Source organism: Macaca thibetana, chromosome 1 (assembly GCF_024542745.1).
Source record: "Macaca thibetana thibetana isolate TM-01 chromosome 1, ASM2454274v1, whole genome shotgun sequence".
NCBI lineage: Eukaryota > Metazoa > Chordata > Mammalia > Primates > Cercopithecidae > Macaca > Macaca thibetana.
The window spans coordinates 165,972,691-165,990,805 of record NC_065578.1 but is presented as its reverse complement, the minus strand read 5'-3'; the positions used below and the strand labels follow the sequence as shown (position 1 = coordinate 165,990,805).

Genomic DNA, 18,115 nt, shown 5'->3' with positions numbered 1-18,115 from the left:
CTGCCATTAGCTTTCCTGTCTAATTTACTTTTGTATCTAACCTTCATTATGGGCACATGTGTGGCTCTGGCTGACATCCTTCCTAGGAGAGTAGCTTATTGCCTCAGGGAGGAGCTGCACCACAGTCAGAAGAAGCCCTGTTTCTTCGCCATGTGGTTTTTGTATGGTATGGTTTTTCTTTTCCTTGTGTCTCCTGCAAGAGCTTCTTCTGAAAGTCATTAATCTGCAAAAAGGTTTTAAAAATGAAATAATTTCCATCTGTCTTCCATTCCGCCCACATGGTAGTCCTTACTTTATATTGAAGTTTTAAGTGATTTCCATAAAATGTAGTTATAGCCTTTTTTTTTTTTTTTTTTTTTTTTTTGAGACGGAGTCTCACTCTGTCGCCCAGGCTGGAGTGCAGTGGTGCGATCTCAGCTCACTGCAAGCTCCACCTCCCGGGTTCACGCCATTCTCTTGCCTCAGCCTCCTGAGTAGGTGGGACTAAAGGCACCCGCCACCAAGCCCGGTTAATTTTTTCTATTTTTAGTAGGGACGGGTTTTACCGCGTTAGCCAGGACGGTTAACCTGACCTCCTGATCTGCCCGCCTCCTGATCTGCTGGCCTTGGCCTCCCAAAGTGCTGGGATTACAGGCGTGAGCCATCAAGCCCGGCTGCCATTTTTTATTGAACAACAGAAACACAGACATCATGATACTTTCCATACTTTATCTTATTTGGAGAAATAATAACACACAGTGGTTAAGAGCATGAACTATGAATACAGAGTATCTGATTTCCAATCACAGGTCTTCCCTCACAAGCTGTGAAAATTGTTCAATTTGCTTAACTTCTCTGTATTTTGGTTTCCTTATCTGTAAAATGGTGTTATAATTAAAATAAATTAGTATATAAAATACTTAAAGCAATGCTGAGCCCATCATAAGCACAATAGAAGTGTTTTGGTTGTTGTTGTTGTCTTTGTTTTAATGGTGGTAGTGGTAGTGGTTGTTATTTGATTTTCACAATAGATCTGTAAGGTACCATTTAAGAACCCGGCTTAAGAAACAGGTTCAGAGATTTTAAGCTTGTATAATATCATGTAATTGCTTGGTATACAGTTGGTATTTATTAAATATTTATTTAATGAATAAAGTTACAATGATAGCATTAAAGCTCAGGACTGGCTGACATCAAAGCTTGAGCCTTTAATCCCTATTCCTCAAAATATCTCTTCTACTTTTGTCATGGCAAATGAAACCACTTTCTCCAGAATGGAAGTTACATATTGATCCTCCCTGGTGAGAGGTGACAGTGTGCTAGCAGCCTTCACTCTCAGCACCTCCTCCGCCTCAGCGTCCACTCTGGTGGCGCTTGAGGAGTCCTTCAGCCCGCCACGGCACCGGCACCGTGGGAGCCCCTCTCTGGGCCGGCTGAGGCCAGAGCCTCCTCCCTCTGCTTGCGGGGAAGTGTGGAGGGAGAGGTGCGGGTGGGAACCGGGGCTGCGTGCGGCGCTGGCGGGCCAGTGCAAGTTCCAGCAGGCACGGACACGGGCTCAGCGGCCCCGCACGGGGAGCGGCCGGTGGGGCTTAGCACCTGGGCCAGCAGCTGCCGAGGTTGTGCCGGGTCCCCCAGCAGTGCCGGCCTGCGGGTGCTGCACTCAAATTCTTGCTGGGCCTTAGCTGCCTCCCCGTGGGGCATGGCTCGGGACCTGCTGCCTGCCATGTCTGAGCTCCCCCTCTGCTGTGGGCTACCGTGCCGCCCGAGCCTCCCCAATGGGCGCTGCCCCTTGCTCCATGGCGCCCAGTCCCATGGACCGCCCAAAGGCTGAAGAGTGCAAGTGCAGCTCAGGACGAGCCGGCAGCTCCGCCTGCAGCCCATGTGCAGGATCCACTAGGTGAAGCCAGCTGGGCTCCTGAGCCAGATGGGGACTTAGAGAACATTTATGTCCAGCTAGGGGATGGTAAATACACCAATCAGCACTCTGTGTCTAGCTCAGGGTTTGTAAATACACCAATCAGTACTCTGTGTCTAGCTCAAAAGTTTGTAAATACACCAATTGGTACTCTGTATCTAGCTAACTCTCTATCTAGCTAACCTAGTGGAGACTTGGAGAACTTTTCTGTCTAGCACTCTGTGTTTAGCTCAAGGATTGTAAAGGCACCAGTCAGCACTCTTGTGTCTAGCTCAAGGATTGTAAACGCACCAATCAGCACTCTGTTAAAACGGACCAATCAGCTCTCTGTAAAATAGACCAATCAGCTCTCTGTAAAATGGACCAATCAACAGGATGTGAGTGGGGTCAGATAAAGGAATAAAAGCAGGTTGCAGGAGCCTGCAGTGGCAACCCGCGGGTCACATTCCAGACTGTGAGAACTTTGCTCTTTCACTCTTTGCAATAAATCTTGCTGCTGCTGACTCTTTGGGTCTATGCTGCCTTTAAGAGCTTAACACTCATCATGAAAGTGAAAGTCTGCAGCTTCACTCTTGACAGCAAGACCACGAACCCACCAGAAGGAAGAAGCTCCAGACACATCTGAACGTCTGAAGGAACAAACTATGGACACACCATCTTTAAGAACTGTAACACTCACCGCGAAGGTCTGTGGCTTCATTTTTGAAGTCACTGAGACCAAGAACCCACCAATTCCGGACACACCTGACTTCCTTAAATCTTTTGTTTATGACACTATATCTGTCAGAAATTCCTTAAATTTTTTTCTCCAAAGCTTGTTCCCTTCTCAAGTTTTCAGTGCAATATGGGCTTTCCAAATTTTTCATGTCTTTGTGAACACATGAATGTGCGTGTGGGATGTGTGTGTGTGTTTTAAATAATTTCACTTGGTAATGTGGTGGTAAATAGAAGGAGGAGAGATTGTCTGCTTACTGTCAGTTTATCCAATATTGTCTGATAGTTATATTTTTCCTTATTTGGGATCTTTGTTAGTTACCAGAAATTGAACTAGGTTAATAACTCAGCCATTAATATTTTTAGGTTTTGCTTTTTACTTATGGTAGTAGGACCTTTCTGAATGTAACTCATATTGGACCTAGCCATCCACAGTTTTGTTCACACCCTAAATCAGGGGTCAGCAATCTTTTTGGTAAAGTTCTAGGTAGTAAATATTTTAAGCTTTGTGGGCCGTGTGGTCTCTACTCAATTGTAGTATGAATGCAATCATAGATAATATGTATACAAATGAACATAGCTGTGCTCCAGTGAAACTTTATGGACATAGAAACTTGAATTTTATATAATTTTTGCATGTCATAGAATATTATTTGATTTTTTAAACATTTAAATATATAAAAACCTATTCCATTCTTAGCTTTCAGGTCTCGAAATAGGTGGCTATGTAAAGTTGGTCTTGCAAACCACAGTACATTCTCTTCTCCCCCTTCATGCCCTATATGACTATAATCACTATATTCTAGTGATTCCATTTTATCCCTCATACTAAGCTAGAATTATCATTCTTAAACTTAAATCACTAGCCTGATTATATCACTCCTATATCAGGGCTCTACAGAAAAAAGCCAATAAGAGATTTTATATATATGTGTGTGTTTATATACATAAAAATTATTATGGGAATTGGCTCAAGTGATTATGAAGGATGAGAAGTCCTATGAGCTTTATACTGCAAGCTGGAGAACCAGAAAAGCCAGTGGATTAATTCAGCTCAAGTCCAAAGGCCAGGAGCTCCGATGTCTGAGGGCAGTAGAAGATGGATGTGTCAACCCAAACAGACAGAACAAATTCGCCCTTACATCTGTCTTCTTGTTCTGTTTGGGTTCTCAGTGGGTTGGATGACGCTCATTCACATTGGTGAAGGCAGATCTTCTTTACTCAGATTATCAATTCAAATGCTAATCCCTCTGGAAATACCTTCACAGGCACATCCAGAAAGTATTTTTTTACCAGCTATCTGGACATCCATTAGTCTAGTAAAATTGACACATAAAATTAACCATCACAACTCCTCTCTTTAAAATGGTTTGTTGACTCTCTAAACTTACTGGCATGACATTTCCGCTCACAAAATCTGCCCATAGTCTACTCTTGCAGACATACCTTTCATTACTTCTCTCTCAGCATTCCTTAGTCAAGGCAATCCCAATTATTTGCTGATTCTGCAAATAAATACATTCTGTTTTCTCCTGGGCCCTGAATTTCTTTATCAAACTCTGCTACTTGGCATACTTATTCTTATTTATTCTTTAAAAGTCTATTTAAAATGGCACTTATGAAGTTGTCTCTGAAATTTTAGAAAGAATTAATCACTTTTTCATTCATGCTTTCATAGCACTTTGAACATTTTTAAAAACAGTATATCATGTTATAATCCACTTTGTGGTTGTTTATACCAATTTTAATATAAGCTCTTCATGTAAGAGATTGAATTAATTCACATTTTTTCCCCCAAACCTGGTATATATTTTGGGCTTCACAAATGATTTTTAATGCTACAACAAAGAAATTACACATGAATATTTACATCAACCGTACTTTACCAAAAATCTGCTTTTTAGGGAAGATTTTAAAAATACAGATTATTTTTGGAAAGTACATAATATAATGTATGGGTTTACCCTTTTGCAAACCAAAGAATCATTTGATAAAGAAAAATTTCTCTAAAATTTCTTTGTTTTGAATTTTTTTCTTAATGGGTTTGAATTTTTAAGCTTATAGTTTCATTTGCCAAAAACTATCAAGGGTTTAAGGAAATAACAAGCTTTTTGTGCTGATAGCTTCGATTACCCCCTATAAGTAAGCCAGGTGAGATAAAAAAAAGTCTGGATCTGATATTTTGAGAGGTTTGTTTTTGTAATAAACACATTGGCAAATAAATATTCCCAAAGCGCTAAATGTCCTAGGGATGCTAATGGTGAAAATGCTTCAGGCAGCTATTGATCCAAACTCTGGGCCTCCATTCTCTACCTCTTCATCCTCCTAATTCATATATCTCTTCTCCTTCTTTACAGAGAGGCTAGATACATTTATTTATAGATATAAGTATAGTTCATGGGAAGAAAGCCACCACACATATATTTGATAGAAAGCTTCCTGGAGATTCTTCAGACTTGTGTACCTTGTGATTATTTGCCTGGGAAGGCAACACAAGTTCTCCAAAGTAAGGGGTCAGCACATGAATCCCTTTGTACTTTTTTGGCCATTCCTTGTCATGAGTGATACTCACACAGAATCTGTGCAATCATTATTTATAGCAAGATATAAGAAAAAATATTATAGGGAGCTAAAGGTTTCAGTCCACAGATGATTTTTGAAATTAATATTGATGTCATTGATGACAACTACTCAGAATTGTTCACATTCTTTTCTTAGTAGTGTCACCGTGATTTATGATATGAACAGAATATGTTTTTTTTATATCGTCTCTCTTACCTGAATGTCAGGCTCTGTTGCTATTTCTACTTCTCTGTAGTGATGATAATTGAATGAGGAGAAGCAAAAAAGCTTCAGCTGTCTTAATTTCCAAATAGGAACATAAATTAACTAGAACCAGGGCTGCTTCCAGAACTCCAAATCAGTTTTTAAAAGTACACCTTTATCTGTCTTTAAATGAAATATAATAATTTCTGAAGGCAATTATAGGGTTTGAATAAAGTAAGTTTATATATGCCAGTAAGCTAATCAAATAATTGCTTTATCTTATATGACTTCCAGAATTTATAATATTTGTTTCCCCTATAATTCTGGAAGTATACCTCAATTCAATGATTGCAAACCTCAGTAACACATATATGCACATCTTTAATGTAGTCAGTGATTTTGTGACGGATCTTATCTTCAACAGGGTCTAATTTTTTCATGTGCCATCATGTACAATGACTTCACTCACTGGATTTTGTTGTTGTTGTTTTTAATTTTAAAAGCGTGGTAAGGACACTCAAACCTGTCATGAATACTTAATTAATTTTTTTGCCTGAGGTCTCTCATGGTCATTTCTCCTTTCGGTTGCCTGCATCCATTTCTCTTTCATTTGATAGCAGTGTGCTAAATTCCTTTTGGGGAGTTATACTTTTCCATTGAGTGTAGTTTTAAAATACTGTACTGCAAGTCAAGGTGCACTGCCCTACCCTAGGGAGGCTACTCTGACTCTCTCTTCCTGGACTTTGAAGGAAAAATAGGAAAAAAAAAATTAAAATTCACTCATTTGAATGGTATTTTCCTTATGAAATTGTGTGTGATGCTTATTGTCTGGACTCCACACCACAATAGTTCCATTCTATTCATACCTATTCTCTTGAATTCTCATCTATTCTGTGCTGCACTGAGTATCCTGCCAATAAATTCTTTATTTTCTTAAGGTAATTTGTTACTTGCAGTCCAAGAAATCTAAATTCTTTGATGTGAATCTAGCCATAGAAAATATTTATCAAGTCAGTACTTTTCAACTGTTCACATCCTAGTTGGAAATGAGCATTAGTAATTACAAGAAGGAGCCCGCAGTTGAATGCATGTTGATTACTGGCACATAATGCCTGTTTTGGAGAAAAAAGGACTCTTCTGCCTGTCAATCAATTGCTCAAATGTGCAAAGAAAAATGACAGACCTATACTTAAGAAATACTCCGTTTTTAAAACAATACCATTACCAACATCTGAAGTGTTGGAGCTAGGGGTAATAAAGCAAATTTAATGAGTGATTCATTCTGATACTTCATGAGTACCTAGCACTGATGTGGATTAAGTTCTGAAAACACAGATTTTGAAGCAAACTCCTTTTCTTAACTTTCTGTAGGGTAGTAGGAGAGTAGAAAGGTGTCAAAACTTTCCCTATCTACTGGGTCATTCCCAACAGCATTTAAATGTTCTATAATAATATAGAACATACACACACACACACACACACACATATATACACACACACAGACACACATTACAATATGTATTATATATATGTATGTATATATACATATCCCTTACATGTCCCTTGCATTTTCAATCTGCATTTATTTCTCCTTGCATTTTCTCTTGAACACATTGAAATTTCTCTTATCAAGGTCATCAGTGACTTTCATGTCACCAAACTAACAACCAGCTCTCAGTCATCATCTTAGTAGTAGATGACTTAGTTAATCACTCTGTTCTTAGAGAAATACTTCTTGGCCTTCTAGGTAACCATCTTTTCTGGATTCTCCTTCTACTCACTGGCTGCTTTTTCTTGGTCTTGTTCTTTTAGATTTACTGAGCTAAGTGAGCCACAGAGATTAGTCCTTGTTGATTCCTTTATTATTATTATTATTATTTTTTATAATAATCTCCTCTTACCTGCTAAGTGTTATTATCTCTCCAAATAGCTTAATGTGCCTCATTATGTCAATTTATATATCTAACTCAGAGTTCTCTGATGAGTTCCAGATTCAAATATACAACTCTTTATTTGATATATGTACTTATATGTTTAAGACACTTATCAAAATTTATTTTGTGTAAATCTGTATTCCTGCTTTTTTTAAATGCTCAGTGAGCAGAAGGGCTCCAAGTGGAGTAAAGCTACATGTAATGAAATTCTATGTCTTTTGAGGAAATGTTTTACATAATTTTCTACTTTCTCTGAACAGCAGGAAATTGATTTTTCTCCTTTATTCTACTTCTCTCTAGCTCACAGAATACAGTAGAAAAAACTTGGAGGGTGTCTTAGAAGTCTTTAGGGAAAAAGATATATTTAGTCCTATATTAGTCAGAATTCTACAAAGAAACAGAACCTGTAGGATTGGTGTGTGTGTATATGTTTGTGTAATTTATTAGGAAAATTGGCTCACATTCACTCCCATGATATGCCATCTGCCAGCTGGAGAACCAGAAAAGCCAAAGTGTTGTAATTCAGTCTGAGTCCGAAGGCTTGAGAACCAGGGAAGCCAATGATGTAACTCTTGATCCAAGTCCAAAGGCCTGAAAACTGGGGGGTGCCGCTGGAATAAGTCCCAGAGACCAAAGGCCTAAGAACTAATGTCTGAGGGAAGGAGAAGAGAAATGTCCTAGCTCAAGAAGAGAGAGTAAAATTGCCCTTCTTCCACCTTTTTGTTCTGTTTGGATTCCCAAAGGATTGGATGATGCTCACCTGCTTTGGAGAGGGCAGATCTTCTTTACTCAGCCTACTGATTCAGATGGTAATATCTTTTGGAAACACCCCCACTACACACCCAGAAATAATGTTTTACAAGTTATCTGGGCATCTCTTAGCCAGGTCAAGTTGACATATACAATTAACCATTACAAGTCTTTCACTGAATTGATCCTCATCTACTTGAATACCTACTTGTGGGGGTGAACTTTATTAAATAGCTATTCATTATATAGTTTTCTTAGGCTACACCAAATAATTTTTTTGCAATCTCCACCATGGTTCCAATTTAGCCTAGATCAAGCCTAATCAGTTCTTTCTTTTATATTTACAGACTTCAATATCCCACTGTCTGAATTCAACCGCAGTCTCATTTCATCTGCTTCTCTACCACATAAATACCTCTAATCCAATGAAACCTCATTTTTTCCTTGTCTGTTCATAACTTCCCTCATTAGTTACCTCAGTTGCCATTGTCTCTAAGCATTGCTTGTAAGGCCTCCACCTATTACTTATCCTTCCACTCTGAAAGCTCTCATTCCTGAAGTAATCCTGTAGTCTGCCAGCTCTGCTTCTGTGCTAGCACTCTTTTTGCTGCTGGAAAGATCATGCCACCGTGCTTTTTAGCAGCATTACAAATGAATTTAGCTGGATTTCAGTTCAGCTGTACCCTTTACTCTGTTATCAAAGCTGGTAGATGAGTCTTGCAGCCTTTCCATTTCTCTGTTTCTTCAATTCGTCTCTTTATTTAAGTACTTGATATTATCTTTTCTTCTAAATAGTTAGAAAGAATAAATAAGAACTAGTATTTGATAACACAATAGGGTGACTATAGTTGCTAACAATTTAATTGTACATTTAAACATAACTAAAATTGTATAATTGGATTGTTTGTAACCCAAATGGATCCCATTTTGCTCACCTCCTCAGGAAGCTTGCTCCATCAAATATCCTTATCTGTTTCATACCTTCAGTTTTTCTGGTTCCTTTTTTTTTTTTTTTTCTTCTTTTTTGGCATGTATTTCATGTTAAAAAAAAGTATTTGGCCATAAATCCCTTTTAAACTTTGCCTCCCCGTCCCATGTTTTCTGCACACCCATCTTTTGGAACGTGTACTTTGCACTTACTGTCTCTACTTGCTAATGTTGAATTCACTCATAAAAATAACTGATATTTGGATTTTGTCCCAATGCTCCATTGATATTCCTGTCACCAAGGTCACTAAAAATCCCCTTCCTGCCAAATCGAATTGGTCCTTATCAGACTTCACTTTCCTGCAGCATTACCACTGTTCGTCACTCTCTTTTCTGACCCTCTTTCCTCTCTTCCATGACACCACAATATCCTGGTTATTTCTCTTAAATCTCTGGGTTCTTATCCTCCAATTATTAAGTATTAGTGTGGCTGCTGACCCTCTCCTTTTCTTACTCTACATTGTCTTCTCTTCTAGAGTGACCTATTGGCTGTGATAACTGAGATAAATCACTGGATCTTTGTATTTTTATCATCTATAAAATGGAAAAAATAGAACCTGCTTCATAGTGTTATGATAGATATTAAATAAAGAATGCATAGAAAGGTTTTAGAAAGTGTCTGGCTTATAAGAATGACTCAATATGTGTTAAATATTGTAAGATTATTCAGATACTGAAAATTGCAATATTGAAAAGGTATCAATTATCCCCTCATTAGCTTTTGCAATAAAGGCAATCCCCATTATACTTTGAAGAGTAGTTTTTCAAGAAACAACAGATGCTGACGAGGTTTGGAGAAATAGGAATGCTTTTACACTGTTGGTGGGAATGTAAGTTAGTTCAACCATTGTGAAAGACAGTGTGGTGATTCCTCAAAGATCTAGAAGCAGAAATACCATTTGACCCAGCAATCCCATTACTGGGTATATACCCAAAGGAATATAAATCATTCTGTTTTAAAGATACATGCATACATATGTTCATTGCAGTGCTATTCACTATAGCAAAGACATGGAATCAACCCAAATGACCATCAATGATAGACTGGATAAATAAAATGTGGCACCTATACACCATGGGATACTATGCAGGCATGAAAAGGAATGAGATCATGTCCTTTGCAGGGACACGGATGAAGCTTTAAGCAATCATCTTCAGCAAACTAACACAGGAACAGAAAACCAAAGACTGCATGTTGTCACTCACAAGTGGGAGTTGAACAATGAGAACACATGGACACAGGGAGGGGAAAAACACACACCAGGCCTGTCAGTGGGGTCAGGGGTGAGGGGAGGGAGAACATCAGGACAAATAGCTAATGCATGTGGGGCTTAAAACCTAGGTAATGGGTTGATTGGTGCAGCAAACCACCATGGCATATGTATACCTATGTAACAAACCTGCACATTCTGCACTCGTATCCCTGAACTTAAAGTAAAAAAAAAGAAAGAAGAAAAATGCAATATTGAAAAAATATCAATTATCCCCTCATTAACTTATACAATAAACGAAATCCCCATTATACTTGGAATAGTTGTTGTTGAAAGGAGATAGAGCAGCTGCTTAGAAAACTAATCTGGAAGATAAACTGTACAAGGGAAGGCAAACTTGTAAAAGAAAGTTTCAGGCCAGGCGTGGTGGCTCAGGCCTGTAATCCCAGCACTTTGGGAGGCCAAAGTGGGTGGACTGCCTGAGCTCAGAAGTTAAAGACCAGCCCCTGAGGAACACAGTGAGACTCCACGTCTTTAAAAAAAAAAAAAAAAATGAAGAAGGCACATTGGAGCCTGGCTGTAATTCCAGGTACTCCGGAAGCTGAGGTTGGGAAGATCCCTTGAGCCCGTGCTGCTGAGGCAGCAAGCTGACATCGCGCTATTGCCTGCACTCCAGGATGGGTGACAGAGACCCTAAAAAAAGAAAGAAAGAAAGAGAGAGAGAGAGAGAGAGAGAGAGAGAGAGAAGAAGGAGGAGGAGGAGGAGGAGGAAGAGGAGGAGAAAAAGAAACAACTAAGTTTAAATTTACTGGCAGAGGAATCACAAAAGTTTAATTAAACAAAAAATTTTTATATACACCGGTTTTATACATGATTTTGTAGTTTGGACATTGGCTATCCATCTGGGAATAAAGTTAAGTCTATAATTTAGAAATAAAATTAAATATGTAAGATAGACCATTCATAAAAATTTATTCCATGTGGGTTAAAGTCATAAAATTTTAAGAAATTTTAATACATGTATTTTAAATTTTTAAAATAAAATTTGGAATAAAACTCAATGGGAATCCCTGTGTTAGTAAGCCTGATGAGAAAAAAAAGCCTTCTTTAATAACACAAAAATAAAAGTCATAAAAAATTTTCAAAATCAAATAGTATAAAGAAAAACTATAAACTTTAAGAGAAAATGAAACTACTGAGAAGAAACATTTTCAACATTTATAGCAGACTAAGAATTAAGATCAAACCTTTATAAATAAATGCTACAACTAACTAAATAAAAATTCTTAAAGAGTTGATAGAAACGTGAATATGATATGAGTTGGCAAATCATTGAGGAGTAAATACAAATGCTAAAAGATGCTCAATTTTTCTAAATAAGAAAAATATGCAAATTTAAAATTTCAAGTTTGTTGTAATTAATTTAAAAAAATCTATACAAACATAGAATAAATAATATGATATACCTTTACATACCCAATAGCCAGCTTCAAAATTTATCCTCAAAATTTCTGTATTTGCCTAAGGTAAATTTTAGCATTTACCCTAGAGAAACTCTTATGCATTTAAACAAACAGTTGTGAAAATGATTTTTATTAATCATTGTTTACGTAAAGTAAATTTGAAACATTGATGCCCAGAAAAATGAAATCATTAAACTATAGCACATGTATACTATGAAATGCCATGTGGCATTAAAAAGTATGTGAGTTAAATGCCGAAATCTTCAAGACACACTGTTTAATGAGAAAAGCAAGTTGCAGAATAATACATAGAGTATCATACCATTATTTAAGAAAAGAAGCAAAATAATATTTAGTCTCTATTCATCTATACATCATCTATCCATCATCTATGTATTTATCAAACTGTAGCAGAGAGTGGTATAAAATGATATTCATTAACAAATAACAATGATTACTTCTGGAGAGGAGTGTGGGATTGTTGTTTATCAAAGATCCTTTATCCTAATATTTGGGGTTTTTCACAAGAATACATTTATAATTATGTAATTAACAATAAATACCATTATAACAATAATTAAGAACATTGGAATAAGCAAGTTGGGTGTGAATCTGAACTACAGCACTTATTATACAGGTAACTTGGGTCTCTCAATCTCTTCTTTACCATTGTCAATTAGGGTTAACTTAATCTACTTTGTGGAGATGCTGTATTAAGTGAGATGATGTGTGTAAAAGAATCTATAATACACAGAACTGAACTGAAGATAAATCTTTGTACCCTTATTAGATCAATTTTGAATATCAAGGAACTGGGAGATAAAGTACTTTTCTCCTCAGAAGACTGCATCTGCTCACCAGAGTTTAATTCAACAAGGGTGATGACCCTGTCTTAAACATGCAAATTACTGATGATGACTCTAGTGTCTGATATATAGCAGGTGTATATATAATATACCTTTTGTATAGTATGTGTAAAACAAACAAATGCTTGTACATTAATATGGCATCAAGAATTTCCACCAATAAGAACAGCTGTCCTACATTCTGAAATTGTATCTCCAGAACCTACTGCGTTCTGGATCTCCAGTTGGTTTTGAATAGACAGCTCAAATTGAATATATTTTAAAACTGTACCTTCTATTTTTATCTATAAATCTTCCTCTTCTCCTACTTTCTTTGTTTTATGGCACCTAATTTATTCATGAAAAGTCTTTCATCATTTTGATTATTGCTCTACCGTAAACATTTTAGACTTTAACGACAAATGCTGACTTTTAAGATTTTATTTTACTTATTTTACTGCACTGTATGTTTTTATTTTTCTTTTTTAAAAAATTTAACTTTTAGATACTGGGGGTACATGTACAGATATGTTACATGGGTATATTGTGTGACACTGAGGTTTGAGGTATGAATGATCCTGTTGCCCAGGTAGTGAGCATAGCACCCAATAGATAGTTTTCAGCCCTTCACCCACTTCTTCTCAGCAGTAGTCCTCAGTGTGTATTGTTCCCATCTTTATGTCTATGTGTACCCAATATTTAGCTCCCACTTATAAGTGAGAACATGCGGCATTTGATTTTTCTCTTCCTGCATCATTTTGCTTAGGATAATGGCCTGCAGCTGCATCCATGTTCTTGCAAAGGACGCGATTTTGTTGTTTTTATGGCTACAAAGTATTCCGTCTTGTTTGTGTATCACATTTACTTTATCCAATCCACCGTTGATGGGACCCTAGGTTGATTCCATGTCTTTGCTATTGTGAATAGTGCTGTAATGAACACATGGTTGCATGTGTATTTTTTGTAGAATGATTTATTTTCCTTCGGGTATATACCCAGAAATGGTATTGCTAGATCAAATGGTATTTCTGTTTTAAGTTCTTTGAGAAATCTTCAAACAGCTTTTCACAGTGGCTGAACTAATTTACATTCCCATCAACAGTGTGTAAGTGTTCCCTTTATCTACAGCCTCACCAGCATCTGTTGTTTTTTGACTTAAAAAAAAAATATTCTTTCGAACTGGTGTGAGATGGCATCTCATTGTAGTTTTGATTTGCATTTCTCTGATGATCAGTGATGTTGAGCATTTTGTTACATGTTTATTGGCTGCTTATATGTCTTCTTTTGAGAAGTGTCTGTTCATGTCTTTTGCCCACTTTTTAATGGGTTATTTTTTGCTTATTGAACTGATTAAGTTCCTTACAGATTCTGGAGAATTACAGGACCTTTGCTGGATGCATAGTTTGCAAAAATTTTCTCCCATTCTGTAGATTGTTCACTCTGATGATAGTTTCTTTGCTTTGCAGAGCTCTTTGGTTTAATTAGGTCCCAATTGTCAATTTTTGTTTTTGTGGTAATTATTTTGTTGCACTTTAAATGTAATATTTTCTAGGGATTCAGTGAGCTTTTCTAAATTGGAGAAGTCATATTTTTTCATATCTGAAAACTCTAGTCCATTAGTTCTTGGTACTTACCTTCTCCCAATTTTTTCCTCGCTTCTGAGATACAACTTTCTGTTCTATTTTCTATGTCTCTTTACTGTTCATTCTTTTTCACCAATTCCTTATCTCACATTGATCTATTCTAAAAAAAACTTCAGATCTTCTGTTTAGTTTATTGTAGTGTCATCTACTATTTAAGTTACTAGTTAAATTTTTCAAAAAGTTTTAATGACTTTTTTATTTTTAGAATTTATCTTCAGTTTATTTTCAAATAGGCCCAATCATTTTTATCATGTCTTGTTCTTGTTTTATAAAATAAATGCATTCTTTCATCCCTTGAAAATTTTTATTTGCATATATTTAAAAGGCACAATTTGTCACATGGACATATTGCAGAGCAGTGAAGTTTAGGCTTTTAGTGTATCCATCACCAATGTACTTTACACCCATTAAGTAACTTGTCATCATCTGTCCCTCCTCCAACCCTCTCAACCTTCCAAGTCTCCATCGTCTATCATTTCACACTCTGCATCTATGTGTACACATTATTTAGCTCCCATTTATAAGTGAGAACATGCATTATTTGTGTTTCTGTGTCTGAGTTGTTTTCCTTCAGATAATGGGTTCCAGTTCCATCCATGTTGCTGTAAAATACATGATTTCATTTTTTATGGCTGAATTGTGTTCCATTGTGTTATATATGTAGACCATATTTTCTTTATCCAATCATCCACTGATGGACATTTCTTTGCTGTTGTGAATAGTACTGCATTAAACATACAAGTACAGGTATCTTTTTCATGTAATGATTCCTTTTCTTTTGGGCAGTTACACAGTAATGGGATTACTGGATCAAATGATAGTTCTATTTTAAGTCATTTGAGTAATTTCCTTATTGTTTTCCATAAAGGTTGTACTAATTTACCCATGAACAGTACATAAGAACAGTGCATTCTTTTTTTTTTCTTTTTCTTTCTTTCTTTCTGTCTTTTTTTTTTTTTTTTTTTTTTTTGAGACAAAGTCTCACTCTGTCAGCCAGACTGGAGTGCAGTGGCATGATCTTGGCTCACTGCGATCTCCACCTCCCAGGTTCAAAGGATTCTCATGTCTCAGCCTCCTGAGTAGCTAGGATTACGGTGGCTGCTACCACGCCTAGCTAACTTTTGTATTTTTTTAGTAGAGACAGAGTTTCACCATGTTGACCAGGATGGTCTCAATCTCCTGACCTCAGGTGATCCACCCGCCTCGGCCTCCCAAAGTGCTGGGATTACAGGTGTGAGCCACCGTGCCCGGCCAGAACAGTGCATTCTTTGTATAACATATTTTCTCAACCACTTATTTTCTGTGATACTTTTTTTCTGTATCTTAACAAAGTGTTATTTTATAATCCCTTAAGTTAGCTCCATTATCATGAATCTTTTGAGTGTGAATGTTCCCATTCATTGTGTCCAATGTCTGCCATGGCAGTGGGTTTCTAGTTTGATTCATAGTTTTAAGCTGTGTGAGCTCATCTTTGGTAGAGGTTGGCTTCCATGGGAACCATTTGTGAACTGTGAATTGTAGCATTTCCACATGAGAGTTTAGTTTCATCTCAGTTCTCATTGATTTCTTATTTCTGAACTGCTCTTTTCTTTATTTCCTTCTTTTTTCCCTTCCTCCCTCTCTCCTGCTTTTTTCTGTCCTTTTGTCCTTCCTTCCTTCCTTCCTCCCTCTTTCCTTCCTTTTCTTTCCTTTGTTCCTTCCCTCCCTCCCTTCTCTCTCTCTCTCTCTCTCTCTCCATTCCAAAAGTCAAGAATTGTCTATCTCAATTGGTTATTTTACTTTATTGCTGTTGAGCTCACTTACATATTTCTTACTTGGGAAGGATGGTTTTTGCTGTTCCTTGTATAGGTGCCCTTATCTATATTCTTCATTTTTATGAATGACATTAATAATATCCCAAATGCCAAAACTCAATACTTGATAAAATTAGTTTTCATGTTGCCTTATTCTCTATATGTCTTTAGATATATCTAGTTTATTGCTGTTTTGTTTTGTTTTATCATCCCCACTGTCTCTGCTTTAGTTCAGTCCCTTATCATCTCTCTTGTGGACAACAGCAATATCCTTTTCTCACTGGTTTCTGTGCTTTCCATCTGCCCTTTTCCAACCATTGCTACATTGCTGCTAGATTTGTCTTTCTAAACACAACTCTGAGTATGTGAATTCACTACTTAAAACCTATTAATGGTGTGCTTTCCTCATATTGAAAATTAAACTTGCTTGATTTTGTGGATTTGCTGAGTCTTATTTCCTGACATCTCTTCACACCTACGTTTCTGCAATATCAGAATATTTCTAGTTTCTTGATTTGCCCAACTGCTTTAGGCCTCTATTCCTATATAATATCCTTTTCCTGTAAAACTCTTACACTTCAGTCTTGCCCTATTTATTTCTTATACCCCTAGTTTGTTCATGCTGCTATAACAAAATTTAGACTGGGTAATTTTTAATAACAGAAATTGATTTCTTATAATTTTGGAGACTGAGAAGAGCAACATCAAGGTACCAGCAAATTTGGTAGCTGCCAAAGGCCTGTTCCTCTTAGAAGGTTCCTTCTGTGTCTCCTCATGTGGTGCCGGGGCAAATAAACTCCCTCAGGCTTCTTTTATAAGGGCAGTAATCCCATTCATGAAGGTTAGGCCTAATCACCTTTCAAAACTCCCCACCTCTTGATACTATCACATTGGGGATTAGGTTTCAACATGTGAATTTGGGAAGCGGGGAAACCATTTAGACTACAGCATACCCATACTTATGCTTGAAAATCAACGTAAATACTACTTCTTTTTTCTAAAGGAATTCCTGACTAGCCCAAATCTGACACATGGTACCCATTGACTCATTTTTATAATGGCTATATCCACTTAATTTTTTATATTCAAACTCCATGTATATAATTCCTATAACCATTCTTTGTATAACATATTCTCTCAACTACTTATTTTCATTGACACTTTTGTCTTTTGAAAAACTAATTTTCTTTGTTTCTTTGATTGTGACACTCCTAAACACACCCTAACAGAAGGCTTTCTAATACCATCAGATTTTTTACCTGAGTCTATTCACTTTTTTTTCCAGTCTATCAATTGGCCTTACATGTTATAAATTCCTTAGTCTTGGGGTTCATTGTGGAGGCCTCTTTAGGACGAATGGAGATCAAGTTGGTTCAGTGTGTAGATGTCCCAGAATGGTATTGTTGCAAAAGGCATGAAAGAACACATAGGAATAAAGATGAAAAGAGACTTCACAAGATTTATTGAAGAACTAATGTTCTAGAAATCATGGGAAGACTCTGGTCCTAATGTTGATAGTGACCCACCAGACTCTGAGCACACAGAATAATTGCTCTGCTTCTCAATTCTCCAGTTGACAAAACACAGGGATTAGAGTAGGGAGTTAATAATGCTTCTGTAACCTGAAATTCTTTTGCTCTTATTGTTAAATTGCCCAAGTTAAATTATTTGCATGAGAGGAGGAAAAAATCTTTAAAAATAATAATTGTCATGAATTCTATAAAAATTAAATAATTTTAAAAGGATAAACCCTATTTTAGCAAGTAAATCTGTGAGTATGTGAGAGAATAATGCTAATAAAAACCATTAAGCTGACTATCAAGATATTAGAGACATGGGCAGAAAACATAAAGACTTCAAAATATATGTTATATAGTTAAACATCTGGCAGATTTATAAAGCTTTGCAAAAATCAGCCATAGAAATTGCATTTTAAAGAGTAAAAGTGAATAGTTTTAACAATGGGAAAAGGCTATGTACTAGCACTAACATCAATTAGAAAATAAAGCATTCTGATTTTAATTAATGGATGTTTTCATGGTGTCTAATAAAAATATAATTTTAAGGACTTCAACAATTTAATCTGAGAAAATATCGTTGTATTTAAAACAAGTG

At 36.6% G+C, this 18,115-nt stretch overlaps 1 protein-coding gene across 1 annotated transcript in view; it reads left to right on the top strand.

Annotated features, from left to right (window-relative positions):
• Positions 1-18,115, top strand: part of CRB1 (crumbs cell polarity complex component 1) — a 282,711-nt gene that overhangs the window by 56,438 nt on the left and 208,158 nt on the right. The gene's annotated exons all lie outside the window — the stretch shown is intronic.